We start from the raw sequence: 11,460 nt of genomic DNA, 5'->3' as shown, positions 1-11,460 counted from the left end.
ACACTAGCAGGGGGAGTGGGAGAGGAAGAAGCAGGCTCACAGCAGAGGAGCCCGATGTGGGCTCGATCCCAGGACCCTGGGATCATGACCTGAGCCGAAGGCAGACGCTTAAGGACTGAGCCACCCAGGCGCCTCTGAAAAAGTTTTTGATAATTATTTTCCCCACTGTCCACCTGGACCCACTGTCTCTTTTGATAATGGATAGTATGTAAGATTCAAGTCAGTCAGGCTTGCAAAAGCGAGCTGATGGGAAAAGTCGCCTCCTCGTCTGTGGAGCAGATATTGAATACAGAGAAGGATGGTGTGTAGGGCAAAAAGGTTCAAAAAGAACATTGCTCACTAGGAACAGGACATTTTTCCCTTACATAGATCTAGAGAAGTAAAGCAGGAAATAAAATGACACATCAGAACACCAGATACAACACCACCGTACAAACACTGACATAAGATCTTGTCCGTGAACCAAATTCTTGACTTTCTCAGATATTTAATTTAACTCATATTCAGACAAATTTCACCCAGGCTGGACAAACGTATGACTTCCAGTCTTGCAGCTATGAATAAGTTTCCAAAATATTGATTGAAATGCTTTTGACACTTAAATAATAACTAAAATCTAAGATCTTATTTTCTGTGACCGAACTATGTGTTAATATTTAACTGTGTTCTTAATAGCAAATTAAGGCTTTTCTCACATGGTTAACACGTGGTTTATGATTCTCACTGAATTGATCTCAGTTTTTCAATTAATACTTACCTTTCTTTCCAAGGATTCAGAAATTATTCAGGCACTTCTCTGTATAAATATTTGCTCACAGATGAGGAAGTGACTTTTCCCATCAGCTCGCTTTTGCAAGCCTGACTGACTTGAATCTTACATACTACGCATTATCGAAAAGGGAGAGTGGGTCCAGGTGGATCGTGGGGAAAATAATCAACAATATCATTGTGGATATTGTAAAAGATCTTAGAGAAAGGAAACCATATGAAAGCGGTAGCATTTACTCCTCTCAATCTTCTCACCCCATCTAGGAAAAATAGCTGACTCCAGGAATCTGTTTATCAAATTGTTCTCATTAGTTGTTGATGGAGCAGAGGGATTTAACTAAGGCAATTTATTCCTGCAGAAAGGCACAAGGCTAACACTGACACAAAGCCTGATGCATGCATATAAGCCATTAAAAATAAAGCAATTATTAATATTATAATGCAGTGCCTCGACCTGGCAAAGCCACTGTTTGCATGATGGGAAACAGGAGAGAATTGAACTTGGAAGTGGACACACTGGCTACTTCCTTCATGGCCTGATCCGCATGACTGTAGGTCAGGGTGCACAAAACAATGTTGGGGAACTTCTACCCACAGTCAGGATTTTCAGTTATGTCATGCTGCAACCTCTGAGCGCCGAGATTTTGAATGCTTGCACAAGGCTCAAGAAATGGCTGATGTCATTACCTTTTTTGGTAATTCTCTTAGAATGGCAAGCTTGGTGGCTTAGAAAACATTATAAGTACCATGGGGTTTATGATATGAGTTAGCATCTAAGCCTCACCGAAGAGAGCATCAAACAGGCTGAACTATGATCCATGCCCCCATACATTTATAAGCGTCTTGATCGTCTCTAACAAAGTACATGTCCTGTCATTCCTTTACATCAGTCAGTAGTGTTCCATTGCATATGCATATATCAAAACGTATCTATTCACCAAGTGATGAAGAGTTGGATTGTTTCATATTTTACCATGATGACTAAAACTCTTTTGAACATAAACACAAGTATTTATGAAGATACACATTTTCAAATTTTTTGGAAATGGAATTTCTGGGTCATATAAAGGTTCTGTTTAGCTTTATAAGAAATGGACAAACTGTACTCAGTAATGATTAACACTTGAATTTTTTTTCATGTGTTCATTGGTCACTCGTATATTTTCCTCAGCGAAGTAGCTATTCAAATATCCCACACATTTTTTTCCTTGTATATGTTGCTTCTTGTTACAGAGTTGTAAAAGTCCTTTATGTACTCTGGACTCGAGTTTATCATCACATATATATTTCTCAGATATTTTTTCTCAGTCTGTGCCTTGTCTTTTCATTCTCTATATAATGCCTTTCAAGAAATAAAGGGTTTGAATTTTGATTAAGCCCAATGTATCTTTTTTTTTTTTTTTAATGCCTGGTGCCTTTCTTCTGTCCCATGTCTTATCTAAGAAATCTTTGCCTAAAAAAAGTTCACAAATACTTTTTTCTTGTGTTTTCTTCTGTAAGTTTTAAAGTATTAGGTTTTTATATTCAGATCCGTGATTTGCTTTGAGTTGGTTCTTGTATTTGGTGTGAGGTAAAGGTCATGGTGAAGGATTTTTTATATGGATGTTCAAATGTTCAAGCATCATTTAAAATATATATATTCTACTTTTGGAATTGAATTACTTTGGCAACTTTGTCTCAAAAATTGACACTTCAGCTGTGGGTTGCTTTCTGGACTATTTTGTTATCATTTTTTTATTATTTATTTATTGACTAGTTGCTCATCCTTATTGAAATACCATAGTATCTTGATTACAGTAGCTTTATATTGTCCAGAAATCATGTACTGTAAGTACTCCAAATTTATTCTCTTAAAACAAAACAGTTTTTTGATATCCATTTTATTTCCATACATATTTTAAGATGAACATGACATTGTCTTTAAAAAAATTTAAGGTCTTCTGGGATCTAAATTTGGGTCATGGTAAATCTATAGGAAAATTGACATGTAATTATCTTGAATGTTCGGAAAGATGAATATGTTGTTTCTCTCTATTTAGGACATGTTTAATCTCCCTTAGAAAAGCTTTCATTTGTCTGTAAACCTGTCTTGCACATGTTTTGGTAAATTTGCCTCTGAATATGTCGTGATGCCATTTTAAAAATAACCACTTTATTGACGTATAATTCACATATCAAAAACTTACCATTTTAAAGCAGTTTGACATATCAGATTATGTATTAGCACAGTGTAATGAAATCTGAAATAGATTTTAACATAATAGCACTTGAAATTTGATAGAATGAAGGCAAATTTTGTCAAAAGATAAATGACTATCTCAAAAAATTGACAACTCACTTAGCAACAAAGTGTTAATTTCTTTACTATACATTCTTATATAATGAAGACAGCAAGGATTTAATAGAAAAGTGGAGAAAGATTATGAGCTAACAGTTCATGGAAAAAGAAATTTAAATATGCCCTAATCATATACACTCATTATGGCAAGACCTGCAAATTAGCCTCCTGTACTTATTCTCTATATTCTCCATGTATTTAATATCTCTCAAATCTTCCATATCTTCTTTCTCTTTCTGATGTAGCCTACATCTTTATATCTATCTTTTAGTCCTAGAATTCACTTCAACTAAGTTTAATACATTGTTAAAACATCTTTTATGTTTTAATTTTTTTTTCAAGGATTTATTTATTTACTTCAGAGAGAGCACACACATTGGGGGAGGGGCAGAGGGAAAGCATCTTCAAGCAGACTGTTCTCTGAGAGCAGAGTCTGACTCAGGCTCCATCCCACAGTCCAAGAGATTACAACCTGAGCCGAATCCCAGAGTCAGATGCTTAACGGACTGAGCCACCCAGGCGCCCCTATGTTTAATTTTCAATTGTTGGTCTTCCAAGCAGTCAAGGATAAATGTGACCACATAAATTCAAATCTTAAGAAACATCCTCTCAAAAAACTACAGAAGAACAAATAAAACTACACAGTCTCAAACTTCAAATCATCTTTGATAGAAAAGTAATCAGCACATGACAGCTGAGTCATTTCTTTGGCGCTTGCCTCAACTCTTTACAGAGAACGGAATGTGGGAGATAGGTATCTGGAAAAACTATAAAGAAGAGAGGAAAAATGAAGTGCCCAAGACTGAGGAAAAATCCCACCTCCCACCCCCAATGAGAAAGTATGCCCAAGGAGTAAACATTCCGTACGTGAGTCATAGTAGATCATAGAACTTACTAAAGTGAAGAGACTTAGTACAATGTGCACACTGTCATTGGGAGGAGATGGTAAAGGGAAAAGAGAGAAGCCCTACAGAGGCAAGGAAGCAAAGTGAAACAGAAAAGAGAAAATTTGTAAATACATTCTAACTGGTTGTTTTTTGCTTATGTGAAATATAATAATTTTTACTTTTTAATTCACTGAACTGCCACCTCTCTGAATTTCTTTTATAATGGTTTCTTGATTACCTTAAATTACACAAGTCATTTGAAATACTGATATTTTAAGCCCTTTCCAATTGTTTACCTTTTAAATTTTATATTCTTGCTTAATTGAGATGGATAGATTCTATCCAGAACAATGAAATATAGTAAAGGTAATAATGGATATTCATGATTTCTATATAATTTTAATAGAGATTTGCATGAGGCAAAATTTTATATGGCAAATATTTAGCCATACAGATACCTTTCTATTACTATCACATAAAGATTGCTTAAAATTAAAAAGTGAATATTAATTTTTATATCTCTGTAAGAAGCAAGCACATGATTTTTCTTATTATTGCTAACAAAGATGTTGAACGGTCCTTTCATTCCTGATAGAAACACTTCTTAGTCATGACGTATTAGTCTTATGATCTGCTAGTGTATTCTCCTTGTTTATATGTTTTTAGAATTATTCATTGCTATGCAAAAGTGAAAATGATCTGTAGCTTTTTCCTTTTCTGTCATTCTAGTTTTGACAAAATTACTTAATAAAATGAATACAGAAATATTCCCCTTTTGTACCCTGCCTTGCATTTTTTTTAAGACTATTTATTTCTTTATTTGAGAGAGAGAGCGCCCTGTGTGGTGGGGGGTGGAGGAGGAGGAGAAGGAAGAGGAGAAGGAGCAGAGGGAGAGGGACAAGTTGAGTCCCTGCTGAGTGCAGAGCCCAAGTTTGGCAATCCCATGACCCTGAGGTCACTACCCCAGCCAAAACCAAGAGCCCAAGCCCCAGCCAACTGAGCCAACCGGGTGCCCCGCATTTTTAAAGATTTGATATATTTTCTCCTTTAGATCATGCCAACAACACTTTTTTCATTGTGGGAAAGGTGGTAGTAGTCTTACCATTGTCAATTTTTTTTTAATTTTTGGTATGGTAATGTATCTTTTCAGTCAGAAAATACATTTTAGATTTCTGTTTATTTTGCTAAAAATATGTTTTCCAGATTTAAAAGTTTATTTTCATTATTGAGCAAACCAATCCACAAATTTCTTTTGTGGCTGTTTTTTCATTTATCATTTATTTGGTGTATTTTTTTTCTTCTCAATTAGGTTACCTGGTTAATTGCGTTCATCAGTGTTACTGAGTTTAAAAAACCCAGAAATTTCATTTACTAATTATGCCAATGTTGTTGTTTATATCTTTTTAAAATTTGGTCATTCTTTCTCCTTAATTTCCTTGGGTTTATGTTATTTTTTTCCTAATACCTTGAGTTCCAGTTTAAGCCTTCTTTTAAACACATTGTTATAGGTATATGAGACTCTGAAATTTCCTTTCAATGCGACAGGTTTAGTTGTATCCTCTAGATTGAATAATACTTCATAAATACCAATAAATCTATCTTTCCACATACACATTTAAAAAAAGAATGAGAGTTTTTATTTTCTGATTCTTTTGCAAGTTTTGCTTTAATATCTCATTTGTGCAGAAGTTAAGAAAAGTTTGAAATATAACTTCTGTGCATTTGGAAGTGTTTAAAAATTCTTTGTAGCCCACCCATGGATGATTTGGGAGATGTCCACTACTTGGACAACTGATGGAGTCTCTAGTAGAATTCAAATATTGCTACCCAGTGGTGTTCTTTGAGATTTGTATTAAACATGTCTTTTTATTTTCTGTATTTTGGTGTTTTGACATCTGAGGACTTGCTGACCAGGAAAAGACTTCCCTCTCAGGGTCAGCTAATGCCTAGAGATAAGCAGGCAACTGGCCTGTGAGACGCCTTTCATATGCAAAGCAACTAAGGACCCTTACCCCCACAGTCTCCTATATCCATTATCCCTTTACCTTAATCACCCTAGGGCCAGGTACCAGACAAACAGAAAGAGCCCCAATATCTCAAAGTCCCCTGAAATCGTTCATATTAGCTAATCCTAATATGATTAGGATTAACTTTGCTTATTCTGCCGTGCCTATTTCTTCCTGTGGAAACCACAATAAAGATTCTTTTTTTGTTGTTGTTTCTTTTTCTTTCTTTTTTTTTTAGGGAGAGAGAAAAAACATATGTGAGCAGGGGGAGGGACAGACGGGAAGAAAGACTCTTAAGTAGGCTCCACACCCAGCTCTGAGCTGGACACAGGCTCCATCTCACAACCCTGACACCCTAACCTGAGCTGAACTCAAGAGTTGGAAGCTTAACTGAGTGAGCCATCCAGGCTCCCCACAGATCTCTTAAGAATAAAAGAGGGGTTGACTGGATGGCTCAGTCAGTTAGGTATCCAACTCTTGAACTCAGCTCAGGTCTTGATCTCCAGATCATGAGTTCAAGCCCCATGTTGGGCTCCACACTGGGTGTGGAACCTACTTAGAAAAAAAAAAAAAGGAATAGAAGATGTATGGTATATCTTATTCAATCTTTTTACTTTTAATCTATCACATTTTTAATTTAAAGGGGATTTGTCTTAGATTGTAAATAGTTGGATCTTTAATTTTTATCCAATCTGACCGTCTTTCACTTTAAATTTGATGCTTTGTCCATTTACATTTTATGTAATTATTGATAAAGTTTGGCTTATATCTTGCTATTTGATTTCTATTTATCCCATGGGTTCTTTCTATCATTTTCCTCTTTCCCAGACTTATTTTGAATTGAACATTTCCATGACTTTCTTTTGTCTTCACTTGAGGCTGATTAATAATATCTAGTTTTTGGTGATTGCTCTGGAGTTTATAAAGTAACATGTAAGGAGGTAAGAGAATGAGCCATGTGGGTATTTGAGGGAGAGGCACCAAAGACGCAGACATGGCAAAACCTTCATGATGAAGTTGGAGCATTCTAAGGATGTTTGATGGACACATAAGAAGCCAGAGTGGTTAGCAGTTAGTGCTCTTAGTCTTACCGAGCTAGTGAAGCTATTGGGGAACATTGAGCAGAGGAATAATATGATCTGACTTTTCATTTTATAAAGATCATTCTGTTACATGTTGCAAATTCACTGTAGCAGCACAAGGTGAAAGGGGAGAGATCAGTTAGAATTCTATTGGACTATTCCCAGCAAAAATTGATAGTAGATTAGATCAGGTATTAGCAAAGGTGGTAAGAATAAAAAAGGGTCAAATACAGAAAATATATTTTGGCCAGGAGGATTTAGGGGCACCTGGGTGGCACAGAGGTTAAGCGTCTGCCTTCGGCTCAGGGTGTGATCCCAGCGTTCTAGGATCGAGCCCCACATCAGGCTCCTCTGCTATGAGTCCGCTTCTTCCTCTCCCACTCCCCCTGCTTGTGTTCCCTCTCTCGCTGGCTCTCTCTATCTCTGTCGAATAAATAAATAAAATCTTTAAAAAAAAAAGAGGATTTAACAATGACATGACAGAAAGAAAGGGACAAGAAATATTGAGTTTTTGCTTGTTCATTTTTGTTTTTGTTTGTTTGACCTAAATAACTGGAAATATGGAGTTGCCATTTATAAAAATGAGAAAGATGAAAATTGGTGGTTATTTGAGGGAATATCAGAAATTTAAGTTTGAGGTGTTATTTGGAATCCAACTGGAGGAGTATCTGGGTAGCTTAGTCCGTTAAGCCTCTGACTCTTGTTTTCTGCTCAGGTTATGATCTCATGGGTCATGGGATTGAGCCCTGTGATGGGCTCTGCAGGTAGTCTGCTTGAAATTCTCTCCCTCTGCACCTCTCCCCTCTCCCTAGCTCACTCTCTCAAATAAATATTTTTTCAAAAAAATAAAATAAGATAAAATCCAACTGGAGTTGTCATGTACACAAATGGATATATATTATGGAGTAAAGAAGGTCCAGGCAAGACATGTGAGTCGGGGTTTCAGTTTATAGATCATTGAAAACCATGAAACTAGATGATATCACCAGAGAAGAAAGTGTGGATAAAAAAGAAACCTGAGTCCCGGGACCAGAAGCACCCCACTGAGAAGATATCAGGGAACAAAGATAGATGGAGAAGATGTGATTGAGAGTGAGAGAGAGATGGAAACGGGGCAGGGCGTTGTGCAAGGGAGGATTATAATGACTACAGAACTTAATCTGCCTACGAAATAAAGAGAAAATAAGAGCAGAATGAGGAATTTTAAATGCTGGTATAATCCAAGTATCGTAGATATCGTAAGCATTGGTGGGAGTGACCTAAAAAGACAGCCTTTTATAGTCAGTAGCCTATTTGACATTGAGATTATAGGGTGTAGCTTTTGTTAGTAAGGAAGTCTAAGGCATGATAATAAGGGTAAATGGTTTATGCAGAATGGAGGACAAAATCATTAGGGGAAGCACAAGTCAAATAAGTCCATGGTGCTGGTTGTATCACCTACAGAGATTTTGAAATCCCCAATTGTAATACTGAAGTAGCGACCATGAGCTTAAGGGTGAAATTTGTGAAACATGAGAGGCAGTGATTCAGAAGTCAGCAGTTGACTCCATAATGGAAGGGTAATTGGTGAGATAGTCTGCCTCCATGATATAAGAGGCCAGAGGAAGACAGAATAGTCTGGTGGCAGCAATGATCAAGGGAGACACTTACCACACATTCAACTCCTATGGTACGATTAATGTGGGAAGAAGAATAGAGGAAGCATGGTCCTCAATTAAGTGGTGCATCTCAGATGAAAGTTAACGCAAGGCACAGATAAAAGCTTTAGAATGTTCCTCGTGATAATCCATGAGTTCCAGAAAACACAGTGGAAAGATGATAGAAATTGGGAAGAGGTTGGGGAAAGGACAGAATTGGAGACAGGGAATGACTTACGGAAATTAAGGAGTGGAATGCGGGTGATTGGAAGTGATGCCTGATGCAGAGAGGGGTAAAGAGCAATTAAAATAGCCAGGCTAGGGTCCAAGAATCCATGTGGTAAGGTACGAACACCTGTAATTATTTACCCTATTTCATGGCATAAAAAACAAAGTAGGAATCTGGAGGGACTTTTGTACCAGAAATTTAATTTGTGGGGAATAACAGAATTCCTTTGTTGTTGTTCCTTTGTTAGTTATTGTTCCCTACAACTATATCCTCAGGCAGGAAGTCTGGGAAAACACAATACAATTAATACCAATTTGCTGCATCATTATTATTTATGTAGTTTTAATGAGGTATATTGTGTCATAACTCATGTCCATGCTTAAATGTATCTTACAATTCCAAATTAAAACTATGTCCCCACCTAGTAATTAATATAGATTATTTTTATTGATGGGAAGGTAGTTTAAAGAAGGTGAAAGAGTGAGACGTCGAGATGCAAGTAAAAAAGAAAAAGGAAAGCCCTTCCCAACTAAGTATACAAATAACCCAATGATACTCCATTGGAAACCATAGGTATGACTCATTTGTACATCTGTCTCCTGCAATACATGACCCCAAACATTTCTATTTTTCACGCATAATTTAAACCACTTACTCCTACAGAATTTGTGGCCTGCCAGTTGCCTATCCATTTCTCACTTCTGGTTTGACTTGAAAGAATACTAACCTTGCTCGGGATGATGTGCCAGGGTAAAAAATATGACTCCTCAAGCCATCCTGACAGTGTCCACATGAAATGCAGTTTTGTAAAATGAGACATAAAATGAGAAATATATTGGCGAGGCTTCCAGGGCTGCTATTGTTTCTCTTGATAAAAACACAAATGAGGGGCGCCTGGATGGCACAGCGGTTGAGCGTCTGCCTTCGGCTCAGGGCGTGATCCCAGAATTCTGGGATCGAGTCCCACGTCAGGCTCCTCCGCTATGAGCCTGCTTCTTCCTCTCCCACTCCCCCTGCTTGTGTTCCCTCTCTCACTGGCTGTCTCTCTCTGTCAAATAAATAAATAAAATCTTAAAAAAAAAAAAACCAGAAATGAAAGTTTGTGGTTCTCCCACCCCACAACCAACACGTCTTTCTGCCTGACAATAGTTGAGCAGAAAGGTAAAGACTTGATTTCTGGTGGCTGCGAGAAGCCACCCTGCGAGTCTTAGGCTGCATTCCTCAGTGCTGCCACAGAATTATCGAGGTTATATACCGTACAATCACTGCAGTTTATTCTCCACGCTCGAGGTTATAGACTAAATGCTTGTGTCCCCCTAAATTTCAGAGGTTGAAACCATACCCGTCCATGTGATGGTATCATGAGATGGTGCCTTTGGGAGAGAATTAGGAATAGGGGAGGCTCAGGAATGAGATGAGTGCTCTATAAGAGTCATGAGAAAGCTTGCTTCCCCTCCCTGCTTTCTGCCAAGTGAGGCTACAATGAGAAGTTCGCGTCTGCAATCCAGAAGAGGGCTCTCACCAGGACTTGACCATGCTGACAATATGCGCCTACAGAATGTTAAGAAGTAAATTTCTATTGCTCGAAAGTCACCCATTATAGCAGCCCACACTACGACAGTTCGAGAACATAATTTCATTTCAGTTTTCCTTCCTATGTCCATATGGACATAAGAATTTTTAGAGATTGAAATTTTTCAACTTGGTTTTATTATTTCTTCCATATCCTAAGCTTTATTCACCACTACTACGTTGTGGAGCTGTTGTCTCCCACCTCCGTCCCCCTAACTTGTCACAAGAATGGAGCTGCTTTAAACGATCATTGCCATTAAATTTGGTATCTAGCACAGGAAAAGGCTTGTATTAAGAAATGAATTTTGTAGTGATAGACAAATGGCATTATATTGAGGCAAATTCTTTGAAAGACAGTTGGCACATAATTCATATTAATGCCTACAAAACAGCAGTGCAAAGCTCTAAATCCATGCCAATTGAAGCTCTGGCATTTCACGAGCTAGATGTGTTTAAAACTTTCTTCTCAATAGTAATAGTGTGAACAATTAAAAAACTAAGGCTGAGAATTGCAGCAATAAGAAATGAATAACAGCAGCTAGAAAAGAATATACAGGAAAATAGGTGTTTTCTAAGACACCGAAGTAAGTAAACAATATTTAAGGTAAGAAATAAAGAATCCCCTGGTTTCTTTTTTTTCTTTTTCTTTTTATAACATTCAAATGACACCATTTAATCTTTATCCCAATGACATAATCAGAAATCTTCTAGACCAGATAGCACAACAACCGCGTGTATTAGCTTTTACCCTTGTACCTCTTAAGAAAGCTGTTGTACAAAGCTGGCAATTACAAGAAAGATGAGATATCAATAATTTTTTTAATTTAAATTCAATTAATTAATATATAATGTATTATTGGTTTCAGAGGTAGAGGTCTTATATAATATTCAGTGCTCATTACATTATGTGCCCTCCTTAATGTCCCAGTTACCTCCTGATT

The sequence above is a fragment of the Ursus americanus genome, chromosome 20, assembly GCF_024610735.1.
Source record: "Ursus americanus isolate L20-20 chromosome 20, mUrsAme1.1.p, whole genome shotgun sequence".
Taxonomy (NCBI): Eukaryota; Metazoa; Chordata; class Mammalia; order Carnivora; family Ursidae; genus Ursus; species Ursus americanus.
Note: the sequence above shows the minus strand (reverse complement) of the source record.